Below are 20,258 nucleotides of genomic sequence, written 5' to 3' on the forward strand. Positions count from 1 at the left end.
AGGGGTAAAAATTACTATTCCCACTCCAGAGAGTGCAAGAGTAGGGAAAGCGTTGGATAGCGTAGGGGTAAAAATTACAAATTCCCACTCCAGAGAGTGCAACAGTAGGGAAAGCGTTGGATAGCGTATGGGCAAAAATTACTATTCCCACTCCAGAGAGTGCAACAGTAGGGAAAGCGTTGGATAGCGTAGGGGTACATTTTACTATTCCCACTCTAGTGAAAATAAATTAATATAATTCACATAATTATCAATTAATCAATTAATAAAAATTAATTATCAATTAAGAATTAATTAATTATCAATTAAAAATTAATTAACAATTTATTAAAAATAAATACCAATAAATTAATTAACATATTTAATTAATTATAATTTAATTACTTCCCACCCTATTCCCCTATAAACCCACAACCCGCTACAGAAAATCAATTAATTTAATTCACATAATTATCAATTAATAAATTAATTCAAATTAATTATCAATTAAGAATTAATTAATTACCAATTAAAAATTAACAATTTATTCTAAATAAATACCAATTAATTAATTAACATATTTCATTAATTATAATTAAATTACTTCCCACCCTATTCCCCTATAAACCCACAACCCGCTACAGAATTAATTACGCAAAAATTAAATAACATAAAATTAATGACTTAAAATAAATTACAAAAATATATACACTTTTCACATATATACTAACATACAAAACACTTACAAAATTCAATATTATTAAGAATTCGATATTTTTAATAAACTATATTATGTACTTCGATATTTTGACTGTCTATATTTTTAAAATCGATATTACATTACTTCCCTTCAAAACAATATTTTTGATGTCTATATTCTGTCCATTCGATATTTTGTCCATTCTATATTTTGGAGTCGATATTTAGGTTAGTCTATATTTTGGAATCGATATTTTGACCATTTACCACTTCAAGCATATCAAAACTTAGCTGACCAGACTTGGGATATAAGAATATTGGGACAAACCTGAGCAAATTAGGAAGAACAATTTGGCATGTTTTAAGTGAAGATTTTGGAACTATATTTGTGAAAGATGGTTATATATTATTGACACCGATATATTAACATTGAGGTTTTTGGATTTCAAGAGCATTATGATGTTTGAATCATTTTTGGATAGAATCAAACCCCTGCAAGAAAGATCCATTTTCCTAGACTTCAGGTACTGAATTCTGCCAATAAATAGCATCCGTAGTAAATGGAATGATCATCATAATCAATGTCCATGCCCCGCTTGCGACATGAGCATCAAAACAGAGGAACATTTTATATTTTTTGCTCTGCTTATTTCGCATATAGGAGGACTTGGATAATCTCAATCTTCACTGAGAAATTGTAAAGCGATGGCACAGAATGGCTCGTTTTTGCACTCATGATTGGCGACTAAGATGCTAATTCTGCCGGATCTGGTTGCTTAGTGGACTAATGTGTCCACTGTAGGGTCCCGTGTTTTACCTCATGGTCACAGGTTCAAATCCTGGCAGGTCACTCAGCCTTTCACCCTCCTGAGGTCAATATATTGAGTACCATTGAGTTAGGTATCAATAAACATCGGTTAATCTGCGCCAAGATACCCTTCATGGTGAACGTGCGCTTTACAATTACACGTTATTTTATGTGTGATGAAGAAGGAGTCAAGACGCTATAATTGACATTCAGTAAATTTTTTATGTATATCTAATTTGGGTGGCACTATCAGGATCAACGCCCCTAGGAAACAATTGAACTGATTTGTATTTTATTGTATAAGCAGTTTAATTACATCAACTTTGCTAAATTGACACTTTAGTGCACAATCACTTTAAGGGAAATTAATGTAGTTGTGTTTTTTCCATGCATGCAGTGTAACCTCAAGAGGTGCAATTGAATGCTTTACATTGCACTCATGGCTATATTATATGGTACAAATATTTGGCATGTATGTATGCTATTTCTTATTTTAATTAATGCTGCTACTAGATAGCAGCATGTATTTTAATTATTAGGAAGATAAAGTATGACTGCTTAGAGTTGTTGTTTTAGTTCAAGCTGTTTGGTTTTAACTGAACTCCCAAGGAATTAGCTGTTCAGGTATTTGGCACTTTTATGCACAAGCACTTTCGACATTAGCTTTTGTCACTTGCTTACAGTGTTGGAAAAAAGTCAAGCGTATATATAAATATCTTTCTCTATTGGCCTGGATCTTAATAAGTGATGTTATTAGCCATTACTAGCAAGTAACTTGTTACAGAGCCCCATTTAGTCACATTGCACTGACCAGGGACTATCGGATTTTGGGTATTTTTAAAACTGGTGCAATGTATGCTTGCGTCGAGATAAATATTGTATATGTCATGTCATTATCGTGAAAAAACATAAGATGAAAACCTGATACGATCAGGTTATAGTACACCAGCTTAAATGGAAACATTTGAATGAATTCTGTAAGGGTGCTAAAACGACACGTGGGAAACATACTGAAAACAATGGTGCCTGATTTGCCAACATGTTTCCTATAATTACAAAGCAGGAAAATGCGCACTTTATCTGGGTTAATATTTAGGACATGGAAACAATTGTTTGATAAGGCATGGCTCCGGCAATTTTTCTTTTACAGCAGTTCTCCTTCCTATTCAAACTTATTACGATGCAGTTGCATGTTTAACATTAACAGCAGGCATAAGGTGCTGTGAAAAACCGCAACACGAGTGTCCATCTCGCATTCATTTCCAGTATCGAAACGAATACAATATTTACGAATTATGCAATTAGCGATTTGCGATTATGCGATTTGAGACATACATGTTTTTCACCGATAAGAATATTCATCCACACAAGAGCGCGACTCTTTGCTGAAGGAAATTGACGCTGTGTGGACCCCTAGCTGGCTTTGTGCTGACCTGCTGCCGCTGACTTTGGTGCCTTCGTCCTCCCGCCTCCCGCCGCCGACCCCTGCTCAATCCCTGGGTCTGGCAGCCGTGTGGAGCGCGGTGGAGGTCGGAAAAAACTACATCACCCAGCAGCACTAGCGGCGCTAATCGCGCCAAACGCGCGCCAGGAGGCGCTCAAATACAGAGTCACCCCGGTCGAGGGGGCGACTCTTTGCTGAAGGAAATTGACGCTGTGTGGACCCCTAGCTGGCTTTGTGCTGACCTGCTGCCGCTGACTTTGGTGCCTTCGTCCTCCCGCCTCCCGCCGCCGACCCCTGCTCAATCCCTGGGTCTGGCAGCCGTGTGGAGCGCGGTGGAGGTCGGAAAAAACTACATCACCCAGCAGCACTAGCGGCGCTAATCGCGCCAAACGCGCGCCAGGAGGCGCTCAAATACAGAGTCACCCCGGTCGAGGGGGCGACTCTTTGCTGAAGGAAATTGACGCTGTGTGGACCCCTAGCTGGCTTTGTGCTGACCTGCTGCCGCTGACTTTGGTGCCTTCGTCCTCCCGCCTCCCGCCGCCGACCCCTGCTCAATCCCTGGGTCTGGCAGCCGTGTGGAGCGCGGTGGAGGTCGGAAAAAACTACATCACCCAGCAGCACTAGCGGCGCTAATCGCGCCAAACGCGCGCCAGGAGGCGCTCAAATACAGAGTCACCCCGGTCGAGGGGGCGACTCTTTGCTGAAGGAAATTGACGCTGTGTGGACCCCTAGCTGGCTTTGTGCTGACCTGCTGCCGCTGACTTTGGTGCCTTCGTCCTCCCGCCTCCCGCCGCCGACCCCTGCTCAATCCCTGGGTCTGGCAGCCGTGTGGAGCGCGGTGGAGGTCGGAAAAAACTACATCACCCAGCAGCACTAGCGGCGCTAATCGCGCCAAACGCGCGCCAGGAGGCGCTCAAATACAGAGTCACCCCGGTCGAGGGGGCGACTCTTTGCTGAAGGAAATTGACGCTGTGTGGACCCCTAGCTGGCTTTGTGCTGACCTGCTGCCGCTGACTTTGGTGCCTTCGTCCTCCCGCCTCCCGCCGCCGACCCCTGCTCAATCCCTGGGTCTGGCAGCCGTGTGGAGCGCGGTGGAGGTCGGAAAAAAACTACATCACCCAGCAGCACTAAGCGGCGCTAATCGCGCCAAACGCGCGCCAGGAGGCGCTCAAATACAGAGTCACCCCCGTCTCGCGGGACGCGAGCGGGACGCCGGGCGAAGCCCGGGCAAAGGGCGGGCCCTCTGTGGCCCTCAGTGACCGAGGTAGGCCGGGCCGGGCCCGCTCTCTTTTAGTTTATATATTTCATTGCTATCTTCTACCCTCTTCTGTGTCCATCTGAGGGGGAGGATTTTCAGATGCAAGAACTGTGATTGCTACACTGCTCCCTGGCCCTTCCTGTTTTGCCTGGTCGGTTCTAATTCTTGACTTTTATACGTTTAAAACTGTTATTTATTTACTTTTATATTACGTTGGAAAATGTCTAAAACTTTACGATCAGGGAAGGTAGTGGGAGAAAAACCTGCCCGGAATGTAACTAAAATTCGGACAAGAAACAAGTCAGTAAATTACCCACCTTTGAAAGGACAATGTCAGTTAACCGAACTCTGGGATCTGTCTGGTATACAAAAACCTCAAGATAAATCTTTAAATCATCCAGATACTAAAGCCCCGGAAGTACGATTTATCAGGTTCCCCGGAGGGTCGATCTTCTCTGGTTCAGCAGGGGGCTCCCCAAACAACGGAAGGGGGGTCACCCACCCGGGATCCTACAGATGGGAAGCCGAGGAGGATAAGTGAGCCAGTTCACATACCATCGATCCATGAGGTTTTTCTGAATGACAGGCCGGAGGATGACTTTTCTGCGTCATCCACTGATCTGGAATTATGGGGTCGCTACGTAAGCCCTGTAAAAAGGGAATCTCTGGAGACATGTAAAGCCCAGGGGGGTGCCACCCCATCAGGGTTATTGCTGTATAGTAGCACCCCGTCGCTAAACAGACATGAATTATCTGACTTACTAAACTCCTCCAAGAGCCCTGACCTCAATCTCCTAGATAATAACTGCACTGCGGAAGCACGAGAAAAGCCGATCTCGGAGTCCATGATCGCGCTGGAACAACTCCTTGCTTCCATCTTGCAGCTTCTGGGGAAATTTGTGGGCAGCTCTGACTGTATCCTTGAATCAGTCACCCAAATCCTAAAGCTACTGCTGCTGAAAATGCCAGACTTGAGCATACCTCCCCATGCCAGCCTGGACTATCGGTACCCGAGGGGAACGGTATTGCTATCAGTAGCAAATCAGCCAAGAAAAATGAAGAGCCGGATTTGGTGCCCATTAAGGAAAAGCCTCATACTGCAGCTTCTAACTGCATTAAGAATATAGTCTTGGAGATAGAGGAGAGGAAAAGATTTTGCCTGGCCTTAAAACGACTCCGGAGTTATTTCCTATCTTTGTCCCGGAGGGTGAAAAAGATTTCCCGACCAATAAACCTGAGGTCACTGAAGAGAAAAGAAAATATGGTAAACAAAAAAGTATCAAAGCCACTAAGAGGAAGCCTACTCGAAAATATAGAAAAAAGAAGCAACGGAGGATCATCTTCCAAAAATGCACAGAGGCAAGGGAGAATGAAACAAGGAATGGGGAATCCTCATCTACTTCCTTAAAAGTGGACATGGATGTGAACTTAACCACTTCAACCTCTGTGGAGGAGGAAAATGAACAAGGCAGCCTGCCCTTTCAGGAAGATTTTCCACAAATTGGGGGCTCTCTCCCAGGCTCACCTGTTCGGAGTGCACTGGGAGGCTCAATTCCCCATCCATCTGGGAACTTAAACCCTCTTGCCCCCCCATTTGTGGTAACAATGGACTCTAAAAATTTGGGCTCTCTGGCTCGCCCCGTGAGTAGGCCAAAGGCCCCTGTGGATGTGCGAGTACTAGATTTTGTGCCATTATTTGATACTGACCTCTTGTTAAATAGAGCCTGGCTTCTTAAACGTTTCAGTGAAGTCGAATGTCTCTATCACATCCAGTCTAGAGACATAGACCTGGTGACCCTGCTGGGTGGAAGTCGGGTTTTGAGTATTCGGGTGAAATTTTATTCCCCCATTATATCAAATCTGATACTAGAGCAGGCTGAAAATTTTCAACGCTTGGGTATTGATATCCTCCCTATATCCAGCCTTGGTAAGCCAAATGTTTTTGATAATCAGGGGCTGAGGGGCGGTGAGCAAAATGGGGTTGCCTCTCCTCTGAGAGACCTGAAAATCTGGGTATCCAGAGGAAAACGTTCTGTTTCGCATGTGAAGCCTCTCCCACTAGTTGAGAATTCCACACTTAATGATGATAATAACCGGTGGAATTGGCTTCATAGCGCATTAACAATAAAAAATAAGGATAACCCCAAGTTGTTCCAACATCTTTAACCCAACTTTAAACGTAATTTCCTGGAACGCGGCCGGTTTCCATAACAGCCCGGAGAAAATGTCACTATTATCCACTTTGAAGGCTGATATATTGTGTATCCAGGAAACTTGGTGCATAGACAGGTTAATGCCATTAAAAGATTATTATGTCTTGGAAATACCGGCCGCGCCCTCTAAGAAAGGACATGCTAGGGGGGGCCTCGCCTGTTTACTGTCAAATAAGTTTCAATGGAGATTTTCCCATTACATTGACTCCAGTAGACTTTTCCACACAATATTTTTAGAAAATATATTTTTTGATAACGTAAAATACCCTATGGTAATTTTTAATGTCTACATTCCGCCTGAGGAAGGCTTTAATGACAATTTGCAGCGGGTCCTCCAGCACATGGATAAGATAAAAAATTCACCTCCTTTTCCCACAATTTTATTTATCGGCGATTTGAATTGTAAAGTATCAAACGCTGGTCTAAAACTTTTTAGGAATAATGCGAAGGAGGAAGCATATCGCATCCCCCAGACACTGTTCCCGGAAGACTTAAAGACAAATAAAAGGGGGAAGATCTTATTAAAAGAACTAGCAATCGGGGATGGTATCATCTTAAATGGAAGACTCCCTTCTGACGTCCCCGCAAATTATACCCATAAATCCCCCTTTGGGTGTTCCATCTTGGACTATGCCATCGCCAGCTACGGTCTGTTTTCCCGGATTCTTGACTTACAGATCATCCCCACGACCCTGAGCGACCATAGCATATTATTAATATCAATTGCGCTAAACTCCTTGAATACGGCACCCTGGTCGTTAAAGGGCAAGGAGGTCACCTTCCACTCAACTACCGGAAGATGCTTCTGGAATAATGCCGCCATAAATGGAGTTCAGGAGCTATTGACCGATACCCTTAAAGGAATAGAACAGTGGAAAGGAAATGAAATAGTTTGTTTTGAGGAATTCATGTCAAAGATTCCTCTGAATGCTAAAAAATGTCTCCCACCTAGGAAAATAGGAGAGGTAGTCCCTCCGACTCTCCGTAATTTAAATAGGGAACTAAACAAACTGATCCGCGCACAGTACATTGAAAGGGTTCCAGAACGAGGGAAAAATATTGCTAGGTTAAGAAGAAAGAGAAGCAGACTCAAGCTAAAAATTAAACGGGATAAGGAGGATGAAGTATGGATCAAACTAAGGGAATCCGCTGCACTTGGTAACATTAAAGACTTTTGGGCAATAATTGGGAAAGGATGTGGTACACGCCACGCCCCTATTCCCACTGCAATCTCTGAGGATATATGGTCCTCTCATATCCGGGATCTATATGCAGGGAATGGGATTACAAGTACGGACAACTTCAACTATGCCACCCCTGATGACTCGGTTTTCTTTCCCTCTGAGAAAGAAATCGAGCTGGCTATAAAAAATATGCGTTCCTCTGGGGCCATGGGACCGGATGAGCTTCCGATGACGGTCCTAAAAAAGGACCCATTAACTTGGAGCAAAATCTTATTTCCCTTGTTTAGGGCATGTCATCTTTCCAAATGTGTTCCTGCATCGTGGAGAGGAAGCATTCTGGTCCCCATCTTCAAGAAAGGGGCACGGGACTGTCCCGGCAACTATCGCATGATTGCGCTCCTCGACTCCATCGGAAAGGTCTTCGCGAAATGCCTCCTGAGTTCCCTCTCTGATTGGGTCGAGGAGCGAAATATCCTGCCGTTGGAACAGACTGGCTTCCGGAGGGAACACGGCACTCTGGACAACCTGACTGCCCTTCAGGTTATCACTGACAAATATGTCCAGGTGAGAGGGGGTGTCGTATACGCTGCTTTTATTGATTTCTCCACAGCGTTTGATAAAGTAGATCGGGGAACGCTGTGGAGAAAATTGGCGTCATTGGGTGTCCCTACATCCCTGTTGGAACTGCTGCGGGCTCTGCACACTGAGACCTGGTGCAGAGTCTTAATGGGGGGTGAGTGGGGACTTTCGGCCAAAATTCCTTCCCAAAATGGCCTCAAACAGGGCTGCTTATTGGCGCCCCTGTTGTTCTCCTTATATACTACTGACCTCCCTGCTGTAGTGTCCCACAGTGAGGGGATCGCACCATTGATAGGAGGGGTACCAATCGCCTGCCTAATGTATGCGGATGATGTTTTATTACTTGACTTAACTCCCGCAGGTTTAGCAAACCGGCTCCAGGCTCTGCAGGACTTTGCTGGGGTCCATTATATGAAGATCAACATCAATAAAAGTAAGGTGATGTGCATTGCTGGCAGGAAGAAATGCCGCTCGACAAACTTTGGTTGGGCTATCGGAGCTCATAAACTGGAGGTCGTAACTTGCTACACATTTCTAGGGAAAATAGTCTCGGCCAATATGAGTGAAAACCCGCATATAGAGCATTGCTCTCGCAAAGCTCTTGCCCATGGCAATGGATTAAAGTCTCTATACCTGGCAACGGGGAAAAGACATTTCTCTAGCCTTCTTGAAGTCTTTAAAGCTAAAATCCCCGCAACCATCTTATACGGTATAGAAATAATAGAGATAAAACTTTGGACCTTTTGCCACAAGATTGAGGGAAAACTCCTAAGATCCCTCTCTTCTTTAAACAACGCCTGTCCGCTGGCCGCCTGCAGGTTGGATTTTGGACTCAGGAGTGCCTGGGTTCAGGGGCTGTGCGCCTTGATAAGGTGGGTAGCCAGTTTGGCCAGAGGAAGTGAGGGAACCCTGCGAGTCTTACTCAAAAAAGAACTTTTGGGCAATTTTAAGGAATTCTCCAAATTGGTCAGTAATTTTAGGAGGGCAGTCAAAATTCTCAGACTGGATGAAAGTGTACTCTTCTCCTATTCTCCCACGCAGTTGAAACAGGTCCTTAAGGAGGCTTCGTGGGACTATTGTTTTTTAACTGACAAAGAAATAATCGGAGAGAAAAAGAATGTGGAGCCACTCATCTCCTCCTTTAGATTGAGACAGCCTCAACCGTACGCCCTGTGGAATTTACCACATGGGATTCGTAGATTTTGGTTCCTGTTACGGTACGACTTAATCCCCCTTAATGTGTTGCTATCCAAATGGCATGGTACTTCACCGCTCTGCAATCTATGTAATTTGAATAACCAGGACCGTATGCACGTACTTCTGATTTGTCCTATGTTACGTAGCTTGCGCAACCGATGGCTTAAAGTAATTTGTCTACGTCTCAGCATCGTCACTTTACAAGATTTCCTGAATGCACTTTATTGCCCACCGAATGAAATGTTTTGTGCTTATATTTTTAACTTTTTTAAAGGATTTTTAGCTATTTATTAATCTCTTTTGAAGATTGTGCCGACTCGGCCTCACGGGACTGGGGATCTGCAGTGTTTTTGTCACGGTTTGAATTTTATGTATTATTACCTTTGCATTTGTGATGATTTTTTTGTTGCTTGTTTGTACATGTTTATGTGGCCCTCTTTGAGAGCCAAAACATAATAAATAAAATTTGAATTTAAATTTGAATCCACACAAATCTTCTTTTATATTTATTTTGCATTAAAAATACTTGAAGTATATATGCAGGATTTATTGCAAAAAAAGCTTCATTGCCCTCACCTGCCTTTAACAACTGAAGCAAGATCACCACTCCAGATGGTATGGGACATGGAGAGGAGAGCTGGGAAAACTTCTGAGGACTCTGCAGAGAACAGTTCACTAACAAAACGGTTATAAAAGCAGGAAATATTAGTTTCTTTATTTTGATGAGTTTTGTATAGCGCGAACTTGACCTGGAGTCATCAGGGCGCTTTACAGGGTTTGCATAGCAGCAATTACGTGAGTTACATGTGGAGTAAGTATAAGGACATAGTGGCAGGACGTAAACGAAATATAGAGGGACATTAGGACAAGTTGCCAATACAGTATTGACAGTAGTGTAGGTAAGCCTTAGGGCGCCCGAGGCGGCCCCTGCGTTTGCCGCCCACGGCAGCCTGATCGAAGAGCGTGGGGGGGGGGGGCTTTTGAGGGGGTGCTGGAGATTCTTGCGGCTGCGGTGGCCACGGGTAAGAGGAGCGGGAGGCCGGCCACTGCCCTAGAACTCGTACCACCTGGGGCGAACCCCCACCGCCACTAGCTACCCCACTGAGTTTTGAGGTAGATACAGCATATATATTATATATATTTTCCATCACACAGTAACAGTTGCACAAGAGTGTCAGGGTAATAGGTACAAATACAGGTATAAAGGCTTAGTGGCAGGAAGTAACGGAATATGTGAGAGACATTAGGATAAGCTGCAATACTACATTACTATAAAGCTTCCCTCCACCTCATCAACATGTAGACATATAGGACCTAATTACGATGTCGGTTGGTAAACTTCCAAACTCTCGTCGGAGGCTTATCGACCAACATGGTAGGTTTCCATTCCAACTGCTGAATTACTAAATCGACAGTCGGAGTGTAAACTGACCGCTTAATCTGACTCGGTTCTGACGTGCTCACGGAGCCAGTTGGAAACCACTCATAATCCCTTAAGGATGGAGTTTCCGCATCTGGATTATGATGCCTTTCCATGTCGGCCTTTCCGACATTGAAAAGCCATCGGAAAGTGACTTTGGGGGCCCTTAGCATGGCCGCCATCCTTCTGCAGCCTACGGTTGTGGTCCTGAGGGGCACCTATGGTGCCCCCCCTGTAAATCCCTGCACCGTGGGGCAGGCACCATGCTTGCCCCACGGTGCAGGGATTTACACAAACTCTCATTTCTCAGTGGGAGCTTGTGCTGCAGGGGGATTTTTTAAAATAGGAAGTTTACCACAGTACCATATGCGGTCGCAACACAATAAGGTGTGCAGAACCACAAACCTATGGTCTGTCGCTTCTCACACAGAAACTGTGTCGATCTGAGGCAACTCCGACCAACATCATAAAGAGGCCCATAATGTGAAATATGTACATATCGATTGTAGCAAAACTAGATTAAGGGAATGTTTGGAACTTCTCCAAAAGGCAATTAAGTTGCACGTGGCCTACAGCAGCTTGTATAGACCTTTTGTTACAAAATGTCAAGGTTTTTTATTCTTCCCATTTGATTTAAAATGTTGTACCCTCAGTGGATGGAATATTTTAATAGCATTTTAGCCCCCCTTCTTCTGGCTACATTGGCAGTCAAAGGTCCTGCCTCTTGTTATAATACAATACCGGCTGCTTGGGCCTACAACTCTTGAAGAAAGTCTTTAACAAGTGGTGCAAGACTATCAGTGGGCTATAATGCAAAATTGTCTGATAAACAGGACAAATACTGACCTAACTCAGTGTTTTGACTGTGTGCCTCAGTCTGCTGAATAAAATGAAATCTATGTTTAATACAACCCCATTAAGGGAATCTCATGACGACTGCAGTTGGGATCAAACTTTCTTTTTATTTCTGTTGATTGATTTAATAGCAATGAATCCCAGATAAGCCAGTGCTTAATTTTAGCCGGTGGTTTCTGGTGCTTAGCATCACCGCTTTTCTTGAGCACCAGTTAAGGACACATTCATTTATGGGGGAATTCATTGATTTGCCCAGAATCACAGGATGTTGAGCCAACACAGAGACTTGAACCTTGTTCCCCAGCGCTGATGTTGGCAGCTATGGCCATTACGCCACATCCTCGTGGTTAGTAGTTGGTTCTGTTTTAGGCGGCGCAAACAGGAGAAATGGGCTGGGGTAAGCTAACTCCTGAAGAGAGCCCTGGCACTTTTTCTTTTTTTAAGTTAACCTCTGAGGTGAGCCAAAATGATATTCTCATGATCCAGTTCTCTACAATTGTATCCCTTTATCTTAGAACCCACAAACAAATACACATGGCACCCACACAGATTCATACATACAACACATGTTTTCTGCTCTATTTTAGAGAAGGAGGACACTGCTGTACCTTGGTATGTACTTCAAATGTTTCCTTTTTAATGCCAAGTGATCTTAGAGTTCAGCGTTAGTACACATACCCAAATCCTCTGCTGGCTCCTGCAGATCTCGGAAGTCTTAAAAAAATACTTTACTGAATCCTTACTTCCCATAGTGTATCAGCACTTCTGTCTTTCTACCTACCCGTATGGGGCATCCCTCAAAAATCATCTGTCTTGGTACACCTCCTAAGAGTTTGGGATTCTAGACACATTGCACAAACATTGATAAGTCTTGGACAAGACACTTTGTCTTTGATTTTTAATTCTGCCCGAGATGCGCCTCTGCACTACTACTCTTATTTCTGAATTTAAAAAAATGCTGGCCACCATCTTTGAACCTAAAGGAAAGTGTGAGTATTGCTATGTGGGTTTTTAGCCCTGGTTACTAGTATTGCGGACAGTAGTTGCAGTCCGTCCCTATGAGATTTGCCAATCCTACTTGGGACTTCCTGGTTCTCTGTCCTCCTAATCACTGCTATTAGTTATACTAGAATCACTTTTGCAGCATGGATTAAATGTCATAAATGCTGTGCATCACATCCATCCTCATTGATCAACAGGTTCCAAAATTAGTCTGAAGTCTTCTGTACCTGACACTAAATAATCCTGAGCAGTAGACAGGTACAATAGTACCAATTTACCTTATGTGGCAAATGGTCTGATGTACAAAGCCATTTTGCCATTGCAAAACCTGCGATTTGCAAAATCATAGGGGTTGTTACCACAAAATGTATTTTTTCTATTACTAAAACCATTTTGCAATATAGTAAAAAGGGTTTACCAACTTGCTCCAAATCTAAATTGGGAAGGGGCATACGTGTTCCCTCATAATTGTGAATCGCAATGAGATATATCAATTGTTTGTGAGTACAATTGCGGACACAACTAACGAACATGGACACACTTCTGAAAGGAAGTTGTAGCCCTTTTGTGCAGGCATTCATCCATCCTGATATCCCAGGTGTGTTCCCAAAATTAACATTGGCTGCTAAAAAAAAGTTTCCATTTGGGAAGGCAAAAACTGGGATGGTGGTATGCTGTTCCTTGAAAGTCTCCATTCCTGTGTCTGCTGTAGCCAATTACAATGGGTTACAAATTGCAACCTGCACAATCTAATCATAATTAGGCAGGTCGTTTTGTAACAGCAGAGTTTGCAACATGACATATTAGTACATACGCGGCATTGCAAAAATAAAAGATATCTGAGGCAAATAGTCTATGTGCAATTTACAACCATTTCATGAGAATTGTCTGCTTGTCTATGTGGACCAAAATGCTACAGTCCAGTGGCATGGTGTTGTGTATTACTAAAGCTTTAACCTAAAGGATAGTTTGACCGCCACTGTTTGCGTTAAGATACCCCATTACATTTGCAGTTTTACCCACATAACAGTTGTTCAGTGTTACCTGCTATGGGAATGCATATTAATGCTAATCAAATTCTTGAACCCAAATTATATGTGTGTGGAAATGGTTTAAGTCATTTCTAACCAACCGCCGACAAGTGGTTTGGGCACCCCCGTTTTCCGCTGAAATGCCGCCACTGGAGGTGGGGGAACCTCAGGGGTCTATCCTGAGCCCCACCCTTTTCAATATCTACATGGCCCCTCTAGCGGCGGTAGCGGAATCTTTTGGTGCCCAGATCATATCCTATGCTGATGACACACAGCTACTTTTTACGTGTAACAAGGGTGAAAACTTTGACAGCGGACAGATCAGGGAATGTCTGGAAGCCGTGTTTGATTGGTTTCAGAGGCATAGTTTGAAGTGTAATTCAGACAAGTCGGAGTTGTTTTTCTTCGGAAGTCCTCCGGATCCCGATTGGAAGACCTGGTGGCCTCGTGACATGTTTCCGCCCGAGGATACCTCGTTAAAAGCTAAAAATCTGGGAGTCTTGTGTGATGTTGATCTTTCTTTTAGACCCCAGATTGTAGGGCTGACTGGAAAGTGCTTCGGCGTTCTGAAAATGCTGCAGAAGTTTCTTCCCCTAATATCCCTTCAACATAAAAAAACTATTGTTCAGGCCTTGATAGGCTCGCGTCTCGATTACGCGAATGCTCTCTATCCAGGCCTTCCAAAATATCTCTTAGCACGATTGCAGGTCGTGCAGAACTCGGCTGCTAGAGCCATCTTTGGACTACCGCGAAGGGCTCGAGCGTCGGAGCTGCTTGAGAGACTTCATTGGCTTCCGATCGCCAAGAGAGTCACTTTCAAGATCTTGACTCTGGCCTTTAAAGCTCTCCACTCGACCGGCCCCAATTACCTCGGGAAGCGGATGGCCTTCTATGCTCCCAGGAGGTCTTTAAGGTCCGCACTGCAGGCCAAAGACGCTGTTCCCACCATTAGACGTGCTCGTACTGGAGACCGCTCCTTCCGATATCTGGCCCCTCGTTGTTGGAACGAGCTTCCCTTTGCTTTGAGAACCAGTTCTAACCTGCTCGCTTTTCGAAAAGAATTGAAAACTTGTCTCTTCTCCCAGTAATTCTGTTCCGCCATGCGAAGGGCGTTGTGTTGTGTACTTTCCTTCTATCCCTCTTTGCCAAAGCGCCGGGACACTCCATGGAGTAGCCGTGCGCTATAGAAGAGCCCTTTTATAACATAACATATAACATAACATATACATTTTTCAAAATTGTAACTTTCTAAAAAAAAAAAACAATCTCCATTAACATAACTGAACAATATACTTTATAGTGGCCTACCAATTTCTCCATGTAAGTTCAATAAGAAACAAGTTACTGCTCCAACTAGTCTTGAAAGTTCAAAACTTGGACAGGATATCTGGAACTGGCCTAACACCCAGAATAGAGGCTCTGGAATGCCATAATTTGGAATCTGATCACAACTGAAATTTCCAGGTGATGTAGGTAGCCAATGAACCTACTCATTCCCATTCAGAACTGGGGAACTGAGATTTAGTATGTGGCCAATTCACAATACGTCTGCAACAGTAAATGCTACAGAGATAGTTTAAATGATTCCAGAATCAGAATGGTCTATGAACTCTATCCTAAATGCTAGGGTGAAATAAAAAGCAACCTAGTCATACATGTGTGTATGAAGTCAGGGATTAGCTATAAACGAGTGATACATGCTCGCACAAACTCTGGGTCAGGATCTGGTGGGCCAGAGTGAGGCAGGCTCACCATGCTCAGATCTGGCAACTGGGCTGCAAGGTTCTCAATGCTCCTGGGCATATCAATTCCTTGAGATGAACTTCGTGTAGGTTAATGTCATCTGTGGCGTGCTACCCATCCTTGTCAAGAGCCACCATGCAACAAAGCTTCCTCTTCTTTCAGGTCAAGTGCATCAGAGGTGTTCCATATGACTCAAAGCATAAAACCTAGTACCTGGAAGGGGACTCTAAAGCTGGGCGCTGATGAAAAGCAAAAACACATCAAGTCAGGAAGCCCATAATAACCTTAGCCAAGAAAGGTGGAGGGTCTTTACCCAGGTTTTCAAAATGTAGCGGTAGGGTAGGGTAGGTACGCAAAGTGGTCATGGCAAGGTGGATTCCCAGGAAGACAATGAGGAATCAGTGAGCATGGTCTTTGCAATTTAGTGGCAGAACAAACAAGCATTTGCAATGCAATGCAATAGGTCTCGCATTAGGAAAGTTTGAGCTATTGGTATTGCAAATTACACATTTTTTATTTGTGTGTTGGTTTTAAAAATAGCGAAATTAATAGCTTTGTCATTTACAATGCCAATAGTTTTAACTAACGCAAATGTGACACCTATAGCATTTGTAATGAAATATGTGTTGTATTTACGTGACTTAGATGTATTGCTATTACAAACAACTATGGCTCTTAATTTTTTTAAATAATTAATACTTAAATAAAAGTGATTGTAATTTACAATGGCAGTAGCTTAAACTTTTGTAAATAACTTTTGTGAAGATTATGTTCAGTGTATTTTATTGTGACGAAAATCCAAGAACAGAAGTGAAATATTAACATCTTTTTGTGACATTTGTAATAAAGCTTGAAACTTTGACAGAACATATTTGAACCAGCTGTTGTTGAATTGTTGCGCAGATTGATGCTGGAGTGGAGCTGAGTGATGCTGTGGTGGTGCTGAGTGATGCTGTTGTGGTGCTGAGTGATGCTGTAGTGGTGCTGAGTGGTGCTGTGGTGGTGCTGAGTGGTGGTGCTGAGTGATACTAGGGTGGTGCTGAGTGATACTGGGGTGGTGCTGAGTGATGCTGGGATGGTGCTGAGTGGTGCTGAGTGATGCTGTGGTGGTGCTGAGTGATGCTGTGGTGGTGCTGAGTGGTGCTGTGGTTGTGCTGTGGTGGTGCTGAGTGATGCTGTGGTGGTGCTGAGTGATGCTGTGGTGATGCTGAGTGATGCTGTGGTGGCGCTGAGTGGTGCTGTGGTGATGCTGAGTGGTGCTGTGGTGGTGCTGAGTGATGCTGTGGTAGTGCTGAGTGGTGCTGTGGTGGTGCTGAGTGGTGCTGAGTGATAATGTGGTGGTGCTGAGTGATAATGTGGTAGCGCTGAGTGATGCTGGGGTAGCGCTGAGTGATGCTGAGGTAGCGCTGAGTGATGCTGAGGTAGCGCTGAGTGATGCTGGGGTGGTGCTGAGTGATGCTGTGGTGGTGCTGAGTGATGCTGTGGTGGTGCTGAGTGATGCCGTGGTGATGCTGAGTGGTGCTGAGTGATGCTGTGGTGGTGCTGAGTGATGCTGTGGTGGTACTGAGTGATGTTGTGGTGATGCTGAGTGATGCTGTGGTGGCGCTGAGTGGTGCTGTGGTGATGCTGAGTGATGCTGAGTGGTGCTGTGGTTGTGCTGTGGTGGTGCTGAGTGATGCTGTGGTGATGCTGAGTGATGCTGTGGTGGTGCTGAGTGATGCTGTGGTGATGCTGAGTGATGCTGTGGTGGCGCTGAGTGGTGCTGTGGTGATGCTGAGTGGTGCTGTGGTGGTGCTGTGGTGCTGCTGAGTGATGTTGTGGTGGTGCTGAGTGGTGCTGTGGTGGTGCTGGGTGGTGCTTTGGTTGTGCTGAGTGATAATGTGGTGGTGCTGAGTGATAATGTGGTGGTGCTGAGTGATAATGTGGTGGTGCTGAGTGATGCTGGGGTAGCACTGAATGATGATGTGGTGATGCAGAGGGCAGAAAGGCACAAAAAGTGAGTCTAACAGAGGGCAGAAGGGCAGAAAAACAAGGGAAAAACGAGTCTAACAGAGGGCAGAAGGGCACAAAAAACGAGTCTAACAGAGGGCAGAAAGGCACAAACAAGTTATTGCTTTATAAAACACAGTGAATAGTAGCATAGCTCAGTGAGTAGAATGCTCTCTGCTGATACCAAATGGAGTGGTCATAGGGACACAAATCCTTTCTGCACACGGTCTATGCCCAAAATGGTCCACACAGACCACAACCATGAGGTAGCAGCCAATATCACATGCAATCAGGGACTCTGGAATGATGTGACAGGCAACTCAGGTAGCAGTGTTTAAGTAACTTTAGATTTGTTTGAGTGTGAAACTTATTTTTGTTAAAATCTGCAAATTACAAGTGAGTTGATAGATTATGTGGCAAGTGCAGAAACTCCATAATGACACATAAAAGACTGCAGCCACTGAACAGCGTAATTCCGGTGGCCCTGCATTTAAACCACCATTACCCAATAAATTAGCCTATGCTGCACTTGTTACAGTGTTAAGTGGCATGAGCCATACTAATGGTAAAATTCTACTACGCAAATTAACTTACCATACGTGTTCCATTTCAGGTTTTTCTTGTCAAAGGAAATTTGAATTTTACATCTCAATTCATTCCATAAGCACCTTTCTTTGATAACAGTTGCTACAAAAAGACCCAATTCAACAGTGCTCATTGAATCAACCTCGGAAGGATGAAAGTCTATGATGACCCAGCTGAGAGATTCAAACCACTGACCTTCAAATTTCATGCAGATATCTGCAACAGGCACATAAACCCCCAGAACAAATATGGCCATTACATCCTGCACACTGATGGCACCTGGTTCCAGGCCCATCCAGTAGCGCAAGGTCACACGCTGAGAGAGTGATCGTCACGGGTGCGCTGAGAACGGGTGAAATGTTCCCTGTAGTGCTGTGTGTGAGCTATTGTTTGTGTTGGCCTGTATATGTTTTGCCGACCTCAAAGTGAACCCTTTCCAGTTACGCGTTCATTTTTAACACTGCCTGCATCACTTTCACTGTTTGTTCTTCACAAGCGGCGATAATGTTAAAGCCGTGGTTGATAATATGCCCCTATATTTCTACACAGAGCTCAAACATATGGCTTCACGGGGGTCAAAGCAGGTCAAACAGGTAATAAATGAGCATCAACACTCTATTGGGAGCGCTCGGGGGAAGAAAAGGGAGGAAGGGGTTAAGGGTGGTTGCCTAGTGGGAGGGTAACACAGTGAGGAAAATGGAGAGAAACCCTAAAAAAATGCTGATTGTTTTAGACAGAGTGGATGTGGGATAACATCCAGAGTTGACGACTTTGGAATTGGAGAGCTGGGTTCGAGTTAGCGTCGGCCCTGTGTCTATAAAAAAAGAGAAAAATGCCTGGACATGACCATCAGAAAAATGTAAATAAAAGAATGGCGAAAGTTGTAAACGGATACAAGCTCTTGGCATTGCTGTGGGGAGGCCGTGAATAATTAGGGGGGGGGGGGGAGAGAAATGCGAGACACGGCCTGGTGGCCGTGAAAAGTGTCCCAAACACACAGTGAGGACAGATGGCAGCGACGGGGTGGGTGGGGGAGCTAGATGAAAGCGGGCTCATGTAGAATATAAGAAAGGCATGCAGCCCCCACCCCTATACACCTGAGGCCCCTGAAGCCCCTCCTATGCTTAGGAGGGGGGAGTATCTGGGGCTACAATGCCTCATGCTTCCTGGGAAAGTAAGTTTAAATGTAAAGGAACAGCAAAACTCGTTGTAGGTGGGGGAATAAAATAAAGCGTAGCAGCGGTAATTAAGGTCTGAGTCCCGGCGTGGGCAAGAAAAATGCTAATTAGGGAAGGGGCTATAGAAGTGCACTCCCTTCCGAGTCTGTTGGGGCAGCGAGTGGGGGCTGGGTGAAGCTGCACACGTCCAGCCTGGCAAGGCAGATACCAGGAAAGGGGATTTGTGGCAAGAGAGCAGAGAAGTGGTCTCCGGAGGCAGAGAAGGGCTGCAGCTGTTCTTTCCAGCCCCCCCCCTCTCTGTCCCTACGGTGGTTGCCCGAGCATGGGGAGATGGAGTGCCCGCTCTGCCTGGCTCAGTGCTAGAGGGGAACGCAGGAGGCTCGGTTAGGCTTGCTCTCGCTGAAGACGGATCTGGGAGGAGGGTACGGGAGGGAGGTGCGATGGCTGCGGGGCTCCTTCCCATCAACGGGGGGTTGATAGGAAGCAGCTGCACCCGTGTATGCTTTAACACTACCATATAATATGCAAAAAAATATAAATAAATATTTTCCTAAGCATTAGTTAACAACAACAAAAAAACAGCCTCAACCACAACACTATTTGTAAAGCTTGCACCACTGTTCTCTTCCCGCATTCATACAAAGCACACTCATCTCCTTAAACTGTAAATAGAGTGAGTGTAAAAAAGAAAGAGTTAGGCAGAGATTAAGAGAGAGGGGTGGGCAGAGACAGAAAAAAATATATGGAAAGAGGCAACGAGATAGTAGAAAAGAGAAACGTATACATACAGAAAGAGAGAGCGTGGCATGGACTGTCCAAACAAAAACCATATTCACATCATGGCAGCTACCAGGTAGAGAGACCCTAAAGAAGGGGGTGGTGTTGTGATCCTCGGGGGCGTACATGGCACAGATGCGGCCCCCACACCAATAAGGTTTCCAATTACCAAATCTCAATTGAAATGTAAACTGAAACAGCACGAGTGGGAGGGGCCGCGAGGATGGCTAAACTTGGCGTCTCTAAATAAGCCACCACCAAAGGAGGCACAGCAAAGCATGGCGACTCTGAGGCCCCCGCCAGCGCACTGACTGGAA

This window comes from Lissotriton vulgaris, chromosome 8, assembly GCF_964263255.1.
Source record: "Lissotriton vulgaris chromosome 8, aLisVul1.2, whole genome shotgun sequence".
Lineage (NCBI taxonomy): Eukaryota > Metazoa > Chordata > Amphibia > Caudata > Salamandridae > Lissotriton > Lissotriton vulgaris.